At 35.1% G+C, this 23,364-nt stretch overlaps 1 long non-coding RNA gene across 1 annotated transcript in view; it reads left to right on the forward strand.

Moving 5' to 3' along the window:
- Positions 1 to 23,364, forward strand: part of LOC147572495 (uncharacterized) — a 631,584-nt gene that overhangs the window by 370,925 nt on the left and 237,295 nt on the right. The window contains exon 3 of the long non-coding RNA XR_015245880.1: positions 9,046 to 9,095. This is a non-coding gene — a long non-coding RNA (uncharacterized LOC147572495). The remainder of the gene's footprint in view (positions 1 to 9,045; positions 9,096 to 23,364) is intronic.

Consider the following 23,364-nt stretch of genomic DNA (forward strand, 5'->3'; position numbering starts at 1 on the left):
AACTACAGTCATCTTAGTCCTCAACTAGGAATGGATCTGCTTCCAAACTTACTCTTGTCATTGTTGATAGGACTCAGTTCCTCTGGGTTATTGGACGAGGGTCTGTGCTCCTTGCTGTTTGTTGGATGAAATCCGGACTCTGTTCTTTGCATGTGAGCCTCATGAGAGACATTACAATGACATAAATACCAGGGAGAAGAGATTATGGGGAGCCATTTCTGAAGCTGTCTACTGCAATCACCTTATTCAGGTTCTGTAACATAACTGAAAGTGAAGAAAGCAGGAAGTATTAGATTTATTACAATTGCTCAAAATAATGTTGTCTTCGTGGAGGAAAGAAAGGCTAAAAATTATCCAAGCCCAAAAAAAAAAAAAAACAAAAAAAAAACCCCAAAACAAAAACAAACCACAAAACAAAACAAAACAAAACAAAACAAAGCAAAACAAAACGAAAGAAAAAGTAAGAACAAGTATAAGAGTAGATAATTATAGTAGGGGCACCTGAGTGGCTCAGTTGGTTGAGGGTCAGGCTCTGAGCTGACAGTACAGAGCCTGCATGGGATTCTCTCTCTCACTCTCTCTCTGCCCCATCCCCACTCTGTCTCTCTCTCTTTCTCTCCCTCTCAAGATAAATAAATGAATTTAAAAAAAAATAAAGTAGGGGTCCTGGGTGGCTCAGTCGGTTAAGCGTCTGACTTTGGCTCAGGTCATGATCTCACGGTTCGTGGGTTCGAGCCCCGTGTCGGGCTCTGTGCTGACAGCTCAGAGCCTGGAGCCTGCTTTGGATTTTGTGTCTCCCTCTCTCTCTCTGCCCCTCCCCTGTTCGCTCTCTCTCTCTCTCTCTCTCTCTCTCTCAAAAATGAATAAACATTAAAAATTTTGAGGCAAAAACAAAAAAAGTGCAAAAAATTATAATTTAATCTTCAAAACCAGTTTTCTCTAAAATGATGCTCTGGGACTCCTACTAAAACATTCACTATTAACACAGCCTGTCATTCTTGCTGTCTGAGTTGTTCATATAACCTTAAGTGCTGTTGACTATGGCAACATTTTCTCTTCAAAAAATTTTGAGTCAAGTTTTGTAGAGTATCCACCAATTCCCTGTAAATCAGGAGTGTATCATATACTCTGTGTCACTTATATTTTATTGGTTCTGAGTAAACACTCATTATAAAAGAAGACTGCTAAACATTTACTTGCATTTTAGGCATTCAAAGTTAGCGGAATATGTGACTACTAATTTGAGAATTCATAGGGTTAACTGTAGAGACAAGAAGTATATAATAGGAAAAAGTATATATAAAGTTTCAAAGCAACATAAAAGTAGGTGTCAACATGTAATAAATTAAATGTCTTTAATAATGTGAAGTAGGAAAAAATAGCATTAGGTGGGCAGCTGATATTATGTATTTAGAGTATTTACTTTCATCAAATAAAGATAATTATTTGGCTGGATTTACCTCAATATTCAATGGAAATAATGTAAAGTATTTCTTTGAATGCCTTTACAGAGCCAAAGATGTTTGGTTAAAAAAAATGACAAGCAAATAAACATACAAATACATACATACATACTCTCATATATACATGCATATACAGACACATGCACAAATGAGTGAAATTTAATTAGTGAAATTTAATTAGTGAAATTAATGAATTAGTGAAAACCTGAAATATTAGCTCCAACTTTACTAATTTTATAAGGTAAGAGAAAAAAATCCAGAAAAAAATAGAGTATCTCTGGGTTTTGGCAAGTCTAAAAGCAATATATGGATAAATGTTATTTTTTCTTTACTTATTTCTATTTTTCCTAGTTTTAGCAATGCATATGCCTCTCTCTTATTTAGAGAAAAGTCATATTATTTTTAAATGCAACAAAAATAAGTAATAATAAGTAATAAATAAAAGGAGATGTCAATATCTTTTCTTTTTTTTTTTTTAATGTTTATTTACTTCTGAGAGAGAGAGAGAGAGAGAGAGAGAGCACAAGCAGGGGAGGGGAGGGAGAGAGAAAGACAGAGAGACACAGAATCTGAAGTAGGCTCCAGGCTCTGAGATATCAGCACAGAGCCCCACAAGGGGCTCGAACCCAAACCGTGAGATCAGGAACTGAGCTGAAGTCAGACGCTTAACCGACTGAGCCACCCAGGCGCCCCTCAGTATCTCTTTTCACATGTGGCTTGAAAAAGTTTCCTAAGCAATATATTGCTTTCATAGTATAAATTGAGAAATGCCCTTTATAATGTATTTTGTCACTCAGGATTTTTCTGTTTTGTGCATGTGTCTCTTATCCATAGTCTTCTATTTGGTTGCATTCCACTGCATATGTTCAATTTAGCTTAGTTTTACACCATCTTCATTTCTATATGTGAAGAGCAATAGTGAAGGCAAAGTTCTTACCATAGATAACTTTTCCCTCTGAAAAAAAGGTTAAAATATTCTGTATATTTCTTGTTTCTTCTATTTTTAAACTGTTCTCTATTCACAATGATTCTTACATCAGCCAGAAAGGGCAAACTTCAGCTATGATTTACTATCTTCTGATTTCTGACAGGCTTTGTTTATCCACAAAAGGACTGGTTTTACATATGCATTTACAGGCTGTCTTACTGTGTCTCCTGAAATGCTAACCTCATCAAGGAGGGGTTGACACTTCTCTCTCCATCAGCATGAAGACTTCTTTTTGCTCCCATTGGTGCTGCCCTTGCCCTTGTTTTTGCAAAAGTTATGTGTCTTTTCTTTCTACTATAGAAAATCCATTTACCATAATATCATTTTAATGCTTAAATCCAGTATTGACACAGATATAAGGCAAAAAAGAATAGAATATATTTCACAATAAGCATGCCCGCATCCTGATTCCACCATTCACTAGTGATGTAACTTTAGATACGTGTTTGAAAACTCTGTTTTAATGGTGGCCAACTCAAGATGGCCCAAGAGTATGATCATATTGAAGGACTGAGACAAAACAAATTACTAACCAACATAACAAAACAACTGGCAATTTTTCACAACCAAATGCCCACCCAGACAATATAATGGCTAAGAGCAATCCTACAAATGAGTTAAATATTAATGATTAAGAGGAACAAAGTATCACCCTAACTAACTCCAGGCAATAATGATAATGTATTGGTAACAAATTTCTTTTCACCCAAATTATGGGAATTGAATATATTTGCTATGTACATACATATTAGAAATTATGTGCCCTTTTAAATAATTCCTTTGTGGACCACATTTTAGAATACTAACCCACTACCTTCAGCCATGAGTTAATATTAATGCATGCCAAAACAAACTTTAGTAACTCTAATAAGCTTTCACTTTTATGTGCAAATTAAAAACATGCAAAATTTTTAAACAATTATCCCATGAAAAACAAAAAGAGGCCTTGAGTTTTTAAATTAGTTTCTAACTAAGCACAGAGTTTCCATTAGTCTGGTTATATAGCACACAGCATATGTTGGTAAATGTGGTTTTATCTTTATTTTATTTTATTTTTTTAAATTTTTTTTAACGTTTATTCATTTTTGAGACAGAGAGAGATAGAGCACGAATGGGGGAAGGTCAGAGAGAAAGGGAGACACAGAATCTGAAACAGGCTCCAGGCTCTGAGCTGTCAGCACAGAGCCCGACGCGGGGCTCGAACTCACGGACCGCGAGATCATGACCTGAGCCGAAGTCGGACGCCCAACCGACTGAGCCACCCAGGCGCCCCGGTAAATGTGGTTTTAAAAAAATTATTAAATTTATACTTAAAAGCTAAATTTTTTTTTATATGCAGTAAACTCATCACACATAATTGAAGTCAGTTTCTTTTACTAGAACTTAGTGAAATAAATCCTTTCTTAAGTTGCTCTATCATGTTCCCTCAAAGTGTATTCCATGGAACATCCATTTTCCTGAATTCAGACAAGAATTAAATATAAATATCCTATTCATTTAATCTGGGAAACACTGTATTTAATGATTAAAATTTTTAAATGTATATCTTATCCACTAATATAACGAAATGCACAGCATTTTACAAATACATTTTATCACATGGCCCTTATTTCCAAAGAGACTATTGTGAATCTAGAGTAGCATTGTCTGACAGACATTTCTGTGGTAATTGAAATGTTCCATATCTTTGTTTTCCAAAATCGGAAAGGGTAGGTACTCATCACAAGTGGCTAGTTAATATTTGAAATGTACCCAGTATGACTGAGGAATTGAATTTTTTTTTTTTTTAAATTTTTTTTTTTTAATTTTTTTTTTTCAACGTTTTATTTTTATTTTTGGGACAGAGAGAGACAGAGCATGAACAGGGGAGGGGCAGAGAGAGAGGGAAACACAGAATCGGAAACAGGCTCCAGGCTCTGAGCCATCAGCCCAGAGCCCGACGCGGGGCTCGAACTCACAGACCGCGAGATCGTGACCTGGCTGAAGTCGGACGCTTAACCGACTGCGCCACCCAGGCGCCCCAGGAATTGAATTTTAATATTATTTAGTTTCAATCAAATTTTAAATAGTCACTTGCAGCAAATGGTTACTTTATTGGGCAACTCAAATCTAGATTCATGAAACATACAAGATATGCAGTCCTATCATTATATTTTAAGAGTAATTTTGTTAGTTGGAAAGTCCCTCTTGGGCACAAGTATGAATGTGGTGATTGTAAATATTTCCATGGGTCATGACTAGCAAAGAGCATTAATAAGTGTACTCAAGGTGAAACCAGTAGGTGAAGGTCGGGGGGGTGGTGGGGGGAAGTGTCTGCCAATAGAAAAGATGGAAGGGTCTAGAAGGGAAGTTGGAGAAGCCAAAGGCAACTATGAATTCTAGATTGTATTATTTATTCCAGCTTTCTCAGAGGCACCTCACTTATTCATTCTTCCAAGTGTTACAAGAAAGGGCAAATAGGAACGAGTAAGTGAAAACGAAACGTTATGTTCATGCTGCAGAACTACTTTTCAGAGACCAGCTTAGAATCCTGCAGTTACATAGAATTACAATGTATTTTTATTCTAATGCTATTAAATTACCGCTTATTTATGATGCTATATACAAACTTTATATGATTATGAGGACTGGCTTACTTTGCAATTTTATCATTTCCACGAATTCTTATTCAAGGCTAAATGACGATATAAGTCCTCTGGTATTATCTTAGGGTGGAACTTTCTAAACTCAAGTATACTTATTAGTCTTTACCATCTCCAATATTTTGTTTAATTGTATTATTTCTTTATTGTCAGGGTAAAAATTATATATATCATTTTGTCATTTATCCACATTTTAAAAATTAGTACTGTAAATAAAATGTTCATTGTCACTCTCAGATATCATGCCAAAGATTTTGATTTGTTTTTTGGTGACCTGAACTTATTCCCTGGTAGATATTCTTGGAAATATCAAGGGAAAAATAGTCCCTGAGTCTGTTTATCTCCATAACTATTTTCCTGTGGCCTTAACTCGAAGTTAATATAGCTGAATGAAGGTTGACTCACGTTTTCTTTCTTGATGATCTTAAAGTATTGATGAGTATATAAATGTTGCTGTTGAAGGGGAGGGAAAACTCTTCTCTACCCTCAAATTCTTCCAGGTGGACTAAGAATTAAATCTGTATGAAATGGATTAAGAAGAGAAAACACACACACACACACACACACACACACACACACACGAGTTTTATTACCTGTGCATGGAGGCCCGATAATGGAATTGAGATCTAAAGAAATGATCAAGGCAGTTTTTATATTTTTTAGACAAAGAGACAACAAATCTATGAAGAATTGACAGGAAAAAGCAAACTTAACTTTGGGAGCTTCAAATGGTAAAGAATTCTAAACAGAATTTAGGCTAGGGTAGTAAATTACTACAGGGTAATGTGTTGGCAGAGGTAGGGTGGGATGGATGGTATTATAATTTTCAATAAAATCTCTTCTGCTTTTTATTTTGTCTTTTGGAGCCCAATTTTATAGATATATATTTTTATTTATATATATTTATTTTATTTATATATTAATTATGTATTTTTAATTTAATATATATTTACAATTTCTAAATTTGGTTAGGTGTCATTTCATACCCTGCTTTTTCTAAATATTATATTTGAACATTTTCCCCCACTTTTTTTATTCTAAATAAGTTGTCTATTTTAAAGTTTTCAAATAAAAATTAAAAAAAAAAACCCACAAAAACAAAATGGGCGCCTGCGTGGCTCAGTCAGTTAAGAGTCCTGCTTCGGCTCAGGTCGTGATCTCATAGTCCATGTCCTGAGTTCAAGCCCTACATCAGGCTCTGTCTTGAAAGTTCAGAGCCTGGAGCCTGCTTCAGAGTCTGAGTCTCCCTACCTCTCTCTGCCCCTCCCCAGCTCGCACTCTGTCTCTCTCTCTCTCAAAAATAAACACTAAAAACAATTTTTTTAATTATAAAAATTAAAAAGTTAAGTTTTCAAATAAAGTTTTAAGTCAAACTTTTCAAATATTTTTGGTCATTTTATTGTCCCTTGGGACTTATTCACTCTATTTTCATTTTTATTTCTTGTAACAACTGTATATTATTTTAATCTTCACTTGCATCCATTCTTAAAGAGATGAATTTTTTCTTGCATCCTATGTTTATTTTTGTCTGGCTGGAATTGGCTGGGCTTTGTCTTCTCGGTGAGCCATTTCCCTATCTTCCACTTTTAGACGAGTATTCTATTTTGCTCATAAATCTTTGCTTGTGTCAGTTTTCTCTACCCATCCCTTCCATTAGATCCTTTTCTTTCCCTTAACTGGTGTTATTAACTGCTCAAATAAATTTGCATTATCTTTTCTTCAGAAAAAGCCTCTGCCCTTCTGAGAGCATGTGTTTGCCAGATCTCTTTTCAAGGTCTTGACCATTATGGTATCACTTGGTCTTTGAGTTTCTATTAAATTTTTGTGTTTGTAACCAAACTGGAACCTTAGAGAATTTCTCCAGAATTCCCTGGTCACATACAGCCTTGTTTGCTCAGACTTTCACTAAAGATGGGGGAGCTACCCTTTTTTGACATGTGTATTTGCTGATAATTTTTGGTCTCTGCAGTTACCTCCTACCTCCTCTCACTCTACTGACGGGGATCCTGTGCTTGCTTTGATGTGACTGGTAATTGTCATTACTAGTTTGCATGGTAGTCTTTTCCTCTTTCTTCCAAATCATACAGACCACCAAGAATAGTGTATTAATTTTAAAATGATGCTGTAACAAATTGCCACAGACTTGGTGGCTTAAAACAATACAGATATATTCTCTTATGGTCTGGAGGGCAGAGGTCCAAGAGCACTTTCAATGATTTTCTGAAAGTCAAGGTGTCAGCCAGGTTGGTTCCTTCTGGAGCCGGTAGCCAAGATTCCATTCCATGCCTCTTCTGGCTCCTAGTGGCTGCATTCATCTTGGCTACGTTACTCCAGGTACTATTTCTGTGGTCACATTGCCTTCTCCTTATAAAGACCCTAGCAATTATAGTGGTCCACCTCTATAATCCATGGCAATCTCGACATCTCAAGACCCTTAGTATAATCACATGTGCAAAGTAGTTTTTGCCATATAATAACACATTCACTGTTTTGAGGTTTTGGATGTGGAGATTTATTTTATTTTATTTTATTTTATTTTATTTTATTTTACCTACTATAGATAGCCAAGAATAATTGGAACAAAAACAGATAAATTATAAAAAATAAAATCCATCGTAAGACATAAAAAGACCAAATTCAAACATTACTTGAGAAGCGAAGATCCCAGAGAGAAGGGAACTCCTCAGAAGAGTTTCCAACTTAACGTCTTAGGAAAAGGAAGGATTTGGAGGAGACAGTTTTGTAAGTGATAATGCTGAGGACTTAGTATTTGGAGGAACTCTAGTGGAAGAGAAAGTGCCTGACAGCTACTGTTTGTCTGCACTGGTTTTTACAAACTGGATGAATAGTTTGAGCTGTTACTACTGTCTTTCTTACAGGGCAGGCCAACAAAAGTGCGACAGCAACTAAAAAGCTTAAACAGGCTTCCGCTGGCTGATCTCTAACCATCTCCCACCCCATTGCACTGGGCTGCAGGCACCTACCTGCTGCAGATACCAGAGCTCAAATCAGGCTTCAAACTCTAGAGGGGGTGTTAATGTATATTGTTGTCATTAGTTCCAGGGCTCCTTTTATTATGTATTTCTGGCTTTTGGAAAACACATTCTTATTTCATATATTTTAATACTGCACATTACAGGAATTACTAGTATTGTATGAAGATTGTCACACATTTTGGAGAATGGAGTTGAGAAATCTCTTTGCCATTTGAACTTATTCAATGAAAGAGAAAGAAAGACAGAGACACAAATACACATGTACACAGACAGAGGCAGCGGAGGGGGGGGGGAGAGAGAGAGAGAGAGAGAGAGAGAGAGAGAGGTCTGCTACACTAATTTCTATTGTTCCCAGATTAAAAGACAAAATTATTCCTGAAATTCTTTTTTCATTTTTTTTTTTTGGCTTTGTGAGAGAATGCTACCATAAAGATGAAGAAAAATGATAAGCAGAGATCTCAGGAAAAAGGATTCCAACTGGACAATATGGGAAACATTATAGATGTGTGTTGAAAGTTCGAGATTCATTCCTTTACTCTCAATGAGCAAGTAAATGTTATTAAAAATAATTATTTATGGGGCGCCTGGGTGGCTCAGTTGGTTGAGCCTCTGACTTTGGCTCAGGTCATGATCTCCTGATTCATGAGTTCCAGCCCTGTGTCAGGCTCTGCGTTGAGCAGAACCTGGAGCCTGCTTCAGATTCTGTGTCTCCCTCTCTCTCTGTTCCTTTGCACTCTGGCTCTGTCTCTCTCTCTCAAAAATAAACATTAAATATATTTTTTAATTACTTAATCCCTTTAATAAGAAATAAAATAAATATATTTTTTTGTTTAAGCGTAATTTTATTTTACTGGAAGGTATCATATTGTATGTTAAAATATTAGATTTTATTTTAGCAGGACAGCCTCAGCAACATTTCTAACTTGTGTTGTTGCATTTTAATTCTTACCTTTCAGTTTACAACTACGTCAGCATCTGCCATGTGTAAACAGTATGATCAGCATAGGTAAGTGTGTAACTGTTTATTGTCCTCTGGGGTAAAAAAAATAATAAAAAATGGATGATGTCACTTGCTGTATAAAAAAAATATATCATTGGTAATTACACACCGTAGTATGCGTGAATCTGAAACATGCATGCTAGCAAAAGAGACAATTTTATGTCATGAGAAAATTAGATTAGCTAATAAGCTAATATTCCCTTGTATAAAACAACATGAATGCAGGTTGTATAGAAAATGGGTATATTTACAATGCTAATTTTTTTGCTATGGATTTGGCTGCTTGCAATATATTTGATTTCCTAGGACAATAAGACCTGAAGGAATTTCCTGAGGTCATCACATCCCATCCATTTTTCTGACTTAGAGAAGGTCTGCAACGACCCAAACAAAACAATTACTCACCCAGCCTGTTTCTCATCTCACCTCGGAGAAAGACAAGGCTTGGAAATAACTGCCATGAAACCACAAAAGAACAACCCTGTATATAATAGAACACCAAAACGCATGCAGTGTCTATTCTCAGGTCCTCAGGTGCTGAGCCTGCTGACACTACACTATTCCAGAGTTGTTTGTGACTTTTTCATTTAGATAGTGTCCTTCTTAAGCCATAGATATTTTTATAGCATCATTAGCTTTTGAAGCAATAATGACCATGTGCACACGATGAAGTATGAAAGACAATTTGAGGAATAGTGTTATAAATTAATAAGTGATTAGACAGTCCTGTAACCTTTGGTCACCGAACAGCAGTTCTCGCTCGTGCAGGCAAGAGAAGGGAAATGGGGGTGAGTGTAGACAAGAAAGCTGTGGTACAAAGGGAGCACAGGACTCAATCTGGTAAACATAGCCTTCCCTGCCTGCACCCCACTCTTCCTCCCCGCCTCAGCTTTGCTGCCATCCCCGTCAAACATATATACCTTTTTTATAACAAAGGGAAACAAAAAATGCAATTTTACACTCTGTTGCAATCAAATCAAATTACATGTGGTTTCACCAAATTACACCAAAAGTGAATGGTTAAAAAGTGATAGATTTTTAGAAGCATAAAGTATTTGAGTTTCTTTCCCTTGAAAATGTGCAGCATGAACCTGCTGACCCTGCATTTGTCCCCTGATAAGAAGAGACTTCAGAGGCATCCCAAGTCTGAAATTCAGTCACTGTAGGGTTCTGATATTTCCACGGTTTAATGTTTAAGAAATACGAAGTAGAAAGAGAGAGGAGAATTGGGGACTTTCTCTTGCCGATTGCCATAACCTCACCTTACCTTGTCAGATAGTGCCTGGGGCAAGGCTGGAGATAAAATTAAAATAGCCCATATTTTATCTTCATCCCAGAGATTTTGTTTCCATGTTGTTGTAGTTCCTCAATGTTTTTACAATAATTATTGTTCCCATTTTAGCTAAAAGGTATTTTGATAATTATTTCTAAAACAATTCTATAAGTATTTTGACAAAATAACTGAGCTTGGGAAGGTGAAATGATTCAAAGACTTTATGATGCTTTTTGCTGATAGCGTGATTTTAAAGCCTAGAATTTGACCTATACAAAACACAATGTAAAGAGGGGTGGGTGAATGATGTTCAGGCGGAGAGGGAGAGACAGTTTTGCGCAGGCATCTGTAACTACAAGAAATAGTCAATGAGATAGGTGATTAAAATTGACCCTTACCCTGAACAGTGTTCTTCTCATGTTCTCTACTGTGATTATGATTTCCCTTATGATTTCTTTTAGAGTTTTAATTAGAAAGAAGGTTTTCTAGGTAAAGCGAATCAGTGGCTAAATAGACGATAGTTAAAAAGAAATCATGCTTGGTTTCTTCATGAAATGGTGGAACACAAATTCACTAATATAAAAGTCTCTTTCATATATACCGTCTACACTACTGGGAGAGAGTGCGATTTCTGAAAAGAACACCAGGACTGAGAACATAACAATACTTTGCAATCTGTTCATGAAATATGAATATTTTTCTTTAGCCCTTTTCTTGTCCATTACAGCTTACATGCATTTATATGCATATATAATACATACATGTATGTGTAAATGTGTGTGTGTGTGTATATATATATATATATATATATAATATGTATTTGTGTAAACACACCATGACAAGATGTTTTCCATTCCGGTTAATAGTTTAGATTTCGATGGACAGGGAAGAATTTCATGCACAAATATCTGTATAATAATATGAAAGTGTGTATTAGAAATATTGAAGGTGATGTTCTTAAATAATTTGAGCATATTTTCCAGACCTAAAAAAAAAATTAGAATTTGCAGATGAAAATACACTATGGAAAGAAATAGTATGGTGTTATTGGCTGAATTGTGCCCCCCTCTCAAATTTATATGATGGAATCCTAACCCTCAATACCTCAGAATGTGACTGTATTTGGAGTTTGGGTCTTTAAAGAGATAATTAAGGTTAAGTGAGGTTATAGGGTGATGTCCTTTAGGGGAAGGGGATTAGGACACAGCCACTCACTGGGGGAAGCCCACGTGAGACACAGGAAGAAGATGACCATCTATAGGCCCAGGAGAGAGGTCCTCAGAAGAAACCAATCCTAGCTATAGCTTCATCTTGAACATCTGGCTTCCAGAACTGTGAATGAATAAACTTCTATTGTTTAAACCACTCAGTGTGGCACTCTAGTAAATACATATGGAATATCAGATCAAACAAATAGGAAAAAAAATCAGCATATTGACATGTAAATTAAGAACATTTTCATTATTTCTATTCAAGGACAAAGATACATTTAAAAATTTTTTCTCAGTAAAAATATCATTCAAAAATAAACATTGGACTACACTCAAATGCCCTGTTCTCAAACTCAAACTTCCCTTTTATTGCATATTCTCTCCAAAAAGTAATGAAAATAATCAAAATAATTGTTTTTTTTTTTTTTTTCCATTTTGAAGGGAAAACAATTATTTCCATGCTGTTTCCACTGCCATTAAGGCCCAAGACCTTAAACCTGGGTTGTTGTTGTTTTTTTTTAGACCTGGAAAATTAGTATTTTTTTAACAGTTGAGAGGAAATAATTTGTATAGAATCTTCCTTGAATGATTCCCCTTTATTTTAACTTATTTATTCTACATAACTCTTCCTCATATGGCTATAGCTCACATGCTCACTGATCCTCACCCCGGCACAGATTGACCCTTAGAGTTTTCATTAGAAAGGGGGTCTAAACACCACCTGTCACATTTTTTTTTCCTTTACCCTCTTTTTCCCTCTATATGAAGAATTTCTACAAAGAAAAGTTTATTACCTCCTAACATATATACAGCTATGCTTATTTGTGTTTTTACACGCGCGCGCACACACACACACACATTTAAGGAGATAAGGCCTTGTGTTAGTCATATCATATATTAATAGTAGAGATTTCTGGAATGCCGTTGTTATCAATTAGATTCACAGGGAAAGTACCTGTTACTTGCATATACTGGCCCATCTTTCTCTGGATATTGCAAAATCAAGAGCTGTTTTGGTCTTTGGAGAAATGAATACATATGTATTCCAGGGCCCTCCAAAAAAAGTTGGAAAGGCTAAACATCTTTTGCCCTGACCTTAGGAACTCCAGAGCCTGGGAATTTGGTGATTTAAATCGGAATTGACTCCTCTCTGACCCCATGCCCACCTCTCCTGGTCCTGGCCTGGAAGATGCTATAGTTGTTAAGTTTCTTCTGTTTTTTAATAAACAAATGTGTGCCTTTCAAATAATTAGAAAAAAAGCATAAACAAAGAAAACTTAGACTCAGAAAGATAACCCAGCTCTGATTAGATTTTATTAAAATTATAAAGGAAAGCATAATTTAAAAGTAAATTCTTCTGATTATTCTTCAGTGACTCCCATTGGTCTTTTTTTTTTAATATGAAATTTATTGTCAAATTGGTTTCCCTATTTGTCACTTTTCAGGCAGGAACCTCTCTAGCAACTGCTTACTTACAAATCCATGTTCTGTCATAAGTAAGAGTTTGTGTGCCTGGAAAGTTGCTTTCCCCCCAGTTTGGAATTTGTAAAATGCTTAAAATAGTATTGTACAATTGCACACTTCAATTGATGAAGTCTTACACAAAAGCAGAGGTTGTGAGATTGGAAGAGAGAATAATTCTGAGTCTCTCAAAGCAGGGTACTGTTTTTCAACATGAATTTCAGCAGAATAATTATATATTAGCACATATTGCCCTGGGCGGTACCTTGCATAGCATTTTTCCATGGGAGGGTTCAAATGCTTCCAAGATACCTAATACTTTTAAAATGGAGATGATAAATGCATGCAATTGTTCTCCAGACCCTTGTGCACAACAGTGTAAAATTTAGGGTAATCAAATCAGGAAACACAGCTTTAAAGCAATTTCCTCAGACTTATGGTCACAACGAAAGCAATATATTCCTGATTTCAACAGTGTGCTCGTGCATGACGTGGGGTCTTCTGCCTAGTTAGCTGAGTTATGCTTTCCCATATTAGTGATCTGCCACAGGCTCGGGGACCAAAGATGGGAATGGCACTCCTCAAAGGGAGGTCTTACAAACAGTTGAAACAGTGAAAAGAAATTAAGTAAGACAAAACAATATATTTTGCTTAAATCAAGTAGTAGTTCATATTTTATATAAAACCATGACTCTAGCTTCCTCCTGTATTAAGTTTTTAAAGTGCTTAGGAAGAGGGATAGGAACAAAATTGTACATTTTATTTCTAATTTTATTTCTGTATGAGGATGAAAGGGCAATAACCAGAGAAGGGTATATAAATACCCGCTTTTGTAGGAGTTTAGGCTTTTTACTGAGGTTAGATGAGGAGTTAGGGCAAGACTAGTGTTGATGGCATTTTATTCACAGATCTCAGTGTCTTTTGACACTAGATGCAGCACATTCCAAGAGTAAGTTCCCCCAGGAAGTCTTTACCTTGTATTCTTGCCAAACTAAAGGTTCCTGTGCTCTAAATAATTCCAAATGTGCCCAGATTTTTAAAGTGCGTGGCTTTCAGCACTGCATCAAAAAAGCCTGATGCGGCAGAATTCAGTACAATTCACAGTATTCAGATCTTACCTTGAATTAAACAATGTCACTTAACAAGTACAAGTTATTGAAAGAATCTGTTCACATTGCATTTTTCTACAAGTGTATTTTTAATTTGGTTCATTTTATTTAAAAGGAGAAAAAAATCAAGCTTTAACACTAAAAAGGAGGAGATCATCCAAAAAACACATTACAATTTCCCCCAATTTAAAAGCAGAAGTATTGGTGGGCCTTCTGGGAACCGAAAAATCATTACCTCTGTGTCTTCTGCCTGGGGCTCCAGTGGGCTAGATGCTCTGCTTCTCTGCATTGTTTCATTTAATCGTCTCTGAAGACTACAGGCCCACTCGCTCATTGGCTTTCCCATGATCAGTCATATCTCTTTCCCTAGATGGGATTCTTAGCTCTTTAGCCCACCTAATCTTCTAGCTCCTCACAAAAAACTAAGTTTTTTATATCCCATTTCCAAAACTTCATTTCAGGGAATCCAGTCAGCCTGGTTTGTCTCCAGGTCCCACCCCTGGTTTAATCAACTCTGGACAGTCTAGGGTCTTCCGGGACACAGGGCAGGAATTCTTGGCTCTGCTAGGATCATTGCTAAGCATAGTGATATATAGAATTCCCATACTGGCAGTCTCTAAAATCTCTTTCAAAAAATTTCAATTTGCCTTCATTGAAGATATCTGCATTATGTGACTGATGCTTCCCTTGAATGGCTGATAATGTGATATTGTAACTATTTGTTGCTTGTTATTATTAGTTGCAGGGTGTAAGAGAATCTTAATTTTTTTTTTTTTAACGTTTATTTATTTTTGAGACAGAGAGAGACAGAGCATGAACAGGGGAGGGCAGAGAGAGAGGGAGACACAGAATCTGAAACAGGCTCTAGGCTCTGAGCGGTCAGCACAAAGCCCGACGCGGGGCTCGAACTCACGGACCGTGAGATCATGACCTGAGCTGAAGTCGGACGCTTAACCGATCAAGCCACCCAGGCGCCCCGCGAATCTTGATAGGAGTTTAAATGACTTGCAACAGGTTCTGAGTGCAATTTATTTAGTCAGCAAACTTTTATTCATTATTTACTGTTCACCAAACAATGGTAACAGGGCAATAAGAAGAAAGCACAAACGAACGAATGAGCAAGGATCAGTAGAGACAGAAATCAGAGGTTTTGCTGAAATTTAAATCAATCACAAATCAATCAGAATATCACCTGGAGGTGCTAGTCTTACTGTTAGCTTCCTGTTAGCTAGAGACAGTATTAGTTTAAAACTGCCCTTATAACACACACAGCTATATAATGTTTATGTCTATGATAAGTTTCTTTTTCTTATGAAACTCATTTATAGATTTTCAAAGGAAGGTGTGAATATGTATTTTGTTCAGTTATTTTTAGCTTGGTATCAACACTTTTTTTTAAATAAAATTTTTATTTACTTAACATCAGGACAAAAACAATGAACTGTAATTAAGTCACATTACCTCCTGTTTACCAAGATAACCACAAAGGCATTACTGTAACACTTTAGTTATCATTGCCCAATTCCAAATTCATAGAATAAGAAATTAACTCACTCAAATTGGGAAAATGAGAACACATGAAATGCATTAGCTACATCTCAATGCTGTGCTGGGTTGAATTTAAAATCACTTCCAACAAAGCCACTGCTTATTAGTGATAAAATTTTAGATAATGTACTCTTTTGAATGTTGTTTCAAATTTTATTGAGTTTTATATTTAGTCCTTATTTTGACAAGCATGATAATTATTGCTTTTTCTGTAAATTATAAGTCTTTTAAAAAGTGACATTTAGACTCTCCCCTCTGTCTCTCCTCCCTCTTGCACTCCCTTTCTTTCTCTCAAAATAAATAAACAAACATTTTTCAAAAATGGGGAACCTGGGTGGCTCAGTTGGTTAAATATCCAACTCTTGATTTCGACTCAGGTGGTGGTCTTGAGATTCTTGGTTTCAGGCCCCATGTTGGGCTCTGCACTGACAGCACAGAGCTTGCTGGGATTCTCTTTTCCCTCTCTCTCTCTGCCCCTCCTCCTGCTTGTGCCCTCTGTATCTCACAAAATAAATAAACAAACATTTAAAAAATTATTTGTGGAAAAATTTATAAAATTCCCAGTTGGAGTAGTCCCTTACAAGGTTTTAAATATCATGAAAATAATTGCAATCTGCTTAAAAGGAGATAATCTGAGATGAAGTTTGTGGCCTCCCCTTAACAAGAATAATCTATATAGATTAGGGTTACATAAATTCTATTGCACTTAGGACCCCAATCAAGCTATAGAGTTAACTGAAAATTAATCTATGTATTCCCAAGTTATTATGATATCTTGACATACTGTAAAACTGGATATTAATTTATATATATTTTCCAAAATGCAGACATCAGGAGCCACTAGCAATGGACATGTAGACTGATCTGTATGTTTATTTTCAATCCAACATTATTTTTCCTTTAAAAATATCCTTACTGGGGGTGGGGAGAGATAATTATTTTAATTCAGTGGAGAAAACAAGGTCTGTCTAAAGTATGGTAATGAGTGCCATGATTAAGAGAACAGGTTTTAAAATTTGTCAGATACAAACTTTCCTCTATTTATCATGGCTCATAAAGATACTTAACATATCACAGGTTACTGACATGGAATTATCAACTTAAAAGATTTACATTTGAAACGTTACCAACATGCAGTCTTAAAATAGTGACTCCGGCCAGAGCTTAAGATGATGGAATGTAAACCATAAAAATATTAAACTATAGAAATATCACATTTTTATTTAAAAAGTCCCACTTTGGGGCGCCTGGGTGGCTCAGTCGGTTAAGTGTTGGACTTTGGCTCAGGTCATGATCTCGCGGTCCGTGAGTTCGAGCCCCGCGTCCGGCTCTGTGCTGACCTCTCAGAGCCTGGAGCCTGTTTCAGATTCAGTGTCTCCCTCTCTCTCTGACCCTCCCCCATTCATGCTCTCTCTCTCTCTGTCCCAAAAATAAATAAACGTTAAAAAGAAAAATAAAAAGTCCCACTTAAAACACACATACACACAGAGAAATAAAAGTGAAAACGTGATAGGGAGCAATAGTGGCTTCAAAACCAACTGACATTTTAAGACCGATTGTATTATACTTACAATTTAGAATATAAAGCACACAGGGAATAGAAATATTGCTTTTGAATTTATCTGATTTTCAAGTTCAAAAAGTGGTTCAGGCAATCATTCTCTACTTAAACTCAGTTTGGATGGTTTGTTAAAGGTTTTTAATGGAAAATAAGATATGAAAACTTTGCTTATATCTATACGTATTATGAATTAATGATCCTCCATCACTAAGTCATGGCCTGGGTAGATTGTTCATTAGTGTTCTTGTGTTGCCTTGTTCCGTGGGCTCCTTCACTCTTGTCATTCGCTCATTAATGACACCTTTGGTCAAGGACAAAAATTGTATTGGTTGTTCTCAAAAAGAACAGAATTTCAAAGAAAAATCACTCATGTCCTTCAAACTCAAAATGGAAGGAAAATTGTCCAGAATTTAATCAGTCACAAAGTTCAAAGTCTTTCTTCTTCTAAAATTGAACTTATTTTAATTATTTTCTTTAATAGATTTATAGGGATATGTGAATACTTCCTGATAATGCTGCATTGAAAGGTTTGCAAGAAGGAAAAAAAAAACTCTACACACAAAATAAAAGTGTTATAATAGAGGGTCATGGAGTTTATAATCTATTGTGGCAGTTTCCATAGTGATTTCAGAGAGAAATACTGTGTGCAACCCAGGATAACCTCTATTACATATAAAGAGACACACCTTTCATAAAACTGGATCATTTTAATGGATCTCAGGATGACATACCTCTTTTGTTTTTAGATTTCATGCTTTTTGTATAGCTCATTCACAACCAGAATCTCATCCAATGACACTTTGATTTTTATCACTTTTACAAATACATGCTGAGATTTAGAGATAAAAATTTGAAGTTATTAAATCAGTAATCATGCTGTTCATACTTTATTTGGCATTTCTTTCACCTAGAATAGTGCCTGAAGCACAGTAGGTACTTAAGAAATATGTGTGCAAAGGATCACAAGTGTCTTCATTTATTTAATTAAGAATGTTTCCATTTCACACTTTCTTGATGTTAACTGAGAACTAGTACAAGAAGGAGTGTTGGTCAGTATGATCACAAGTCTGAACTATTTAGTCCTCTTTATCATGGGCCCATTCCAATCCTTATATATGAACTGAAGATGCATCTCTGAATTCCAGTGACCGCAGTATTATTTCATTTTCTGCATAGCCTCTGAGAAGAGGTTTAAAGAGGAAAAAGATAATTATTGATGCTTATTATTGTATTGTAATTGTATATGTTTTCTCATTTAAATTTTACATCTCTGTAAGGTAATTACGACTACTGGAATAAGACTCCCATTCTGGATTGTAATCATCTCTCCAGTTCTGTCAGAACAGTGTAAAGATAAGGATACTAAAATGTATGCTAAGCAATTGTTATTCATCAGTTGAGTCTGTACAGCCAACTAGATACATTTATAAAGCAAACGTTTATTAAAAATTAAGCTGAGACATGAATGATAAGGCAGCAGGCTCTTAAATATTTTGTGGAAGAGAGCATTTCACTCAGAGAGAACAGCTAATAGGCATAAGGGGAGAAAAGGAAGGGAGCATTTGAAGGGCAGCAAACCGGCTACATCTACTCGAGGAGAATGAGAAGAAATGAAAAGTAGTACGCAGATAGCAGCTGAATGACCAATTGCACAAGGTTAGGTGATGAGAAACTACTATTATTTCATAATACTTAGATAGACTGTCTTTGGATAGTTGTAATTGTGTCTGAGATCCAGGTAAGGGATGATGGTGGTAAAAGAAAAACAAAGTAGAGTCAGGAAAGCTCTTGAAATAAACCAAAATAAAAGATGATGATGCCTAGATTAGTATAGGGCATATTTAGAAGTGGCTAGATTTGAACATGCTTTGGATATATGGAAAAAGGCTTCTTGATGGGTGGCATGTGGATTGTGCAAGAAAGAGAAAAATCAATGATGATTTCTTATAGATTTGGTGCTATACACCTCAACTTATTGAAGGTTGTGTTGGGAGTCATTCCAGTCCCACAATGTACTAATGGCTCAAGATTTTTATAAAGGTATCTTTATAACCATATTCCTTAAGACATTCCATCATAAAAGTTTGCAGTGCACGTACATAAGGTATATATTTAGCCATTGGATATTGGAATCAGATTTGGGAACCAGAACCTATATAAGTGGGTGATGACGAATAACAAACTTGCGTAAGAATTCAAAAAACATGACACTAGAGAAGATATTCTCAAATTTGGAAGATCTAAAGATTCTGCAAACAGTGTGATCACCAGTTGAAGGTACCATTAAAAATAAATAAATGGATATTAGTAATAAAATTATTGTTCTAGTTTTCAGTCATTAATCTAAATGCATACCTTAAGTCATAGGTTAGATTACAGTTATTTTTTTGTTGTTGTTGTTCTTGTTTTTGCTTCATACTTTAGTAGAAAACTTAACTCATAAGAGATTGTTGGGAATGGCATCCTCTGTTTGGTAATTGTGCCATATAATTCTGAATATTTGAATCAATCCTGGATCCTAACTTAAGGAGTGATTTCTAATTGAAGGCTATTATTTATCACTGCTAGATTTCTGGCACATGTACAAGTCAAAGTTAGGATTTATTAATATTTGAGGTAGTAAAAGGGACGTATAATTTGCTAATGACTGAATTCTGTCCTGTATAGTGTTTGTTACTATGTTGCCCACTTTGAATGTGGTTTTTACATAATTATAATAACTTAATTAATTTCTATCCTTTACTCCAAGAAAATAATTGAAAAATATTCAACCTCAGTGAGCAAGTTCTTTGTGCAAGTTTGGTGTCACAATATTCACAGCAATACTAAAAACGAGGCACTGAAGTGATCAATTTATTCAAGACAGATAATCAATAATATTACTTTATTGTATCTGTCTTATTGTCACCCAATCTGCAATTATTTTTAAAATGATGTATTTCCATTCTCTCACGTTCACAGAAAACTTTGTAGTGATAATCCTACATACAGTGGTATGCTAGATCAGGCCAAAAATCAGTTGTCAACATTCCAAAAACTTTGCAAGCAATTATTAAGCATAGCAATTTAAAAAATTTAATTATATAATCTTACAATTAAATGGTTATATTAGAAACAAAGGTAATAAATGACCCAAACTCATCACTTCTTAATTTTTATATTGTATTTTGCTATTAGCTGTGATCCAGTAGGTTTTTTTTTTCATGTTTATAGTATGTGTATAATAAAAATTCTATGGAATGGTTTATTACTATACATCTCTCCCAAATCCCCATTCAGTGGTGCTATATTGCTAGATTGAATTAGGCCATTGTGAGTATATTTATACCATAGACATTGGCAAACACTACAGATAAGACTCGTCTTACTGTTTTTATTTCATATTTAGATTTAAGACCATAAAGGAAAATGTTAATTATGCAGATTAAAATAAACTGAGTTGTGTGTCGCCTTTATGTTGTATGGCACACAATGTGAAGAAATGTTCTTCCAATGTTAAAAACTATTCTCTAATTCAGCAAAGAAGTCGCTCACCAGATTGACGAATGAGGGTAGGCCCTGCCATCAGTCTTCTCTCACTTTTTTCTTGCTTGTTAATATAAACAAAAATAATAACTGAAATTTATGTTGGTATAATACTGGGAGAGCCGTTTGCCTAACATTTATCAGCACATCAATACTTATAAATGTCTCTTTGCATACATGGGAGAGATTTTACCAAGTATAACTCCAGAGAATCAATAGAAAATTTATTACATGTTGCCAATTTGTTCTCAAGAGTGGTTGCATAATATATATGTTCTATCACTGAACGAAATTCCTTATTGTTGTATGTCTTCAGGTACATTTGATTTTTTTTCACATCTTTCAATTTTTCTAATACAATAGCCTAAAATGACATTACATAGTATATACATATACGTATGTATATAATTAACAAGGCAAGTTATGAGGATGATAATACATTTAAATATGTATTTGTTATTCAAACACCCTTTATATGAGTTGGCTGTTCATATATTTTATACAAATTTTTATGGGGTTGTCTTTTTCTTTTCTTTTTTTTTTTTTTTTTTAATTTTTTTTTTTTTCAACGTTTATTTATTTTTGGGACAGAGAGAGACAGAGCATGAACGGGGGAGGGGCAGAGAGAGAGGGAGACACAGAATCGGAAACAGGCTCCAGGCTCCGAGCCATCAGCCCAGAGCCTGACGCGGGGCTCGAACTCACGGACCGCGAGATTGTGACCTGGCTGAAGTCGGACGCTTAACCGACTGCGCCACCCAGGCGCCCCTGTCTTTTTCTTTTTAATTTGTCAATTATGCATATATTATACACACATTTATATGTATATATTGTTTATATATTATTTTACATAGAAAAATATGTTTCTGTATAGTATTTTAGCTTTGGTTGTAATATTATTTCTCATACTTTTTATATTTCTTTATAAATATTTAATATATACTCATATTTTCCTTATAGGTTACTGTTTTTTTACTTCAGGCATTAAAAAATAAATATGAAAATCTCTTCCACCTTGAATTATTTGTCACAGAAATTTTCATAATGTTGGAATTTATCAGCATATAGGAATCCATCTTTCCATTTTTGAACTGGATATCTAAATTTTCATAACATCAACTCCATAATTTCCATATTGAATTGTAATAATGTCATTTATTTTCTATACCAAACTCATATATATAATTACACACACACAAATGTATGTTTGTATGTATATATACACACATACCTACATCCACCCATGTGTATACACATATACATATGAATATGAATATAATCTGATTTTAGTCATACTCATTGGTATTTATTCACCTAACTTTTGACCAATGTCCTACTATTTTTAATATTCTGTCTTTAGAATAGAATCTTTATATCCAGTAGATCAAACACCTACTGCCTCATTTATTTTTCTTTTTCTTGTCTCTTCCTGACCATCCAAACAGATATATGAGGGAGGAGGAGAGAGAGAGAAATTGAAAGTGGAGAGAGAGAGTGTGTGTGTGAGAAAGAGAGAGAAGAAGAGCAAGACAAATTTATAAAAAAAAAAAAGAAGAAGAAGAAGAATTGGAGTTTGATTGAATTTTAAAAACAATTTATGGAGGGGCACCTGGGTGGCTTAGTCAGTTAAGCGTCTGACTTTGGCTCAGGTCATGATCTCACGGTCTGTGAATTCAAGCCCCACATCGAGCTCTGTGCTGACAGCTCAGAGCCTGGAGCCTGCTTTGGATTCTGTGTGTTCCTCTCTCTCTGCCCTTCCCCCACTTGTGTTCCGTCTCTCTCCCTCTCTCAAAAATTAAAAAAAATAATAATAAAAAATAAAACATTAAAAAAAGAAAAAATAAAAAAACAAGTAATGGAAAAATGGTATTTTGCATAACTGATTTTTACCATGCTTAAACATAATATATATCTACATTTATTTCTGGCCTCTTTTATATACTTAGTATATTTTCTTTATGTCTGGCTATAGATGATTATCAATGTTTAGATAATTTTTCCTTTGTGTTGAATTACATTAGTCAATTATTTAATTTTGGGCTTTCTATTCATTCCTGCAAAATATATATTTAGATCATAGCATAATATTTTTAGCACTGCAAATTTAATTTGCTAATATTAGATTTTGGATTTTTGGATTTCTAAAAAAATTTAACAATTTAGAGTTTTTCTTTACCACTTAAGTGAGAGTCACCTTTCTCTTATTCAGAATATTTATATTAAATTTGGTAGGATTTATTGACATTTCCCAAAAAGAAGTATCTATGGCTGTTGATTTTTAAAGGGAATATATTTGAATTACACTTGAAGTTTTTAGTCTTTAATTAGTCAGCTTCTACAATTTATGTTTATATAACAATATAGTTCATTAAAGTTTTTTAAAAATTTTTTAATGTTTTATTTATTTTTGAGAGAGAGAGTATAAGCAGGGGAGGGGCAGAGAGAGGGAGACACAGAATCCGAAGCAGGCTCCAGGCTCTGAGTCGTCAGCACAGAGCGTGATGTGGGGGCTCAAACTCATGAACCATGAGTTCATGACCTGAGCCGGTTGGACACTTAAATGATTGAGCTACCCAGGCACCCTTAG

Source organism: Puma concolor, chromosome E4, assembly GCF_028749965.1.
Source record: "Puma concolor isolate L17-30 chromosome E4, mPumCon1.1.hap2, whole genome shotgun sequence".
Taxonomy (NCBI): Eukaryota; Metazoa; Chordata; class Mammalia; order Carnivora; family Felidae; genus Puma; species Puma concolor.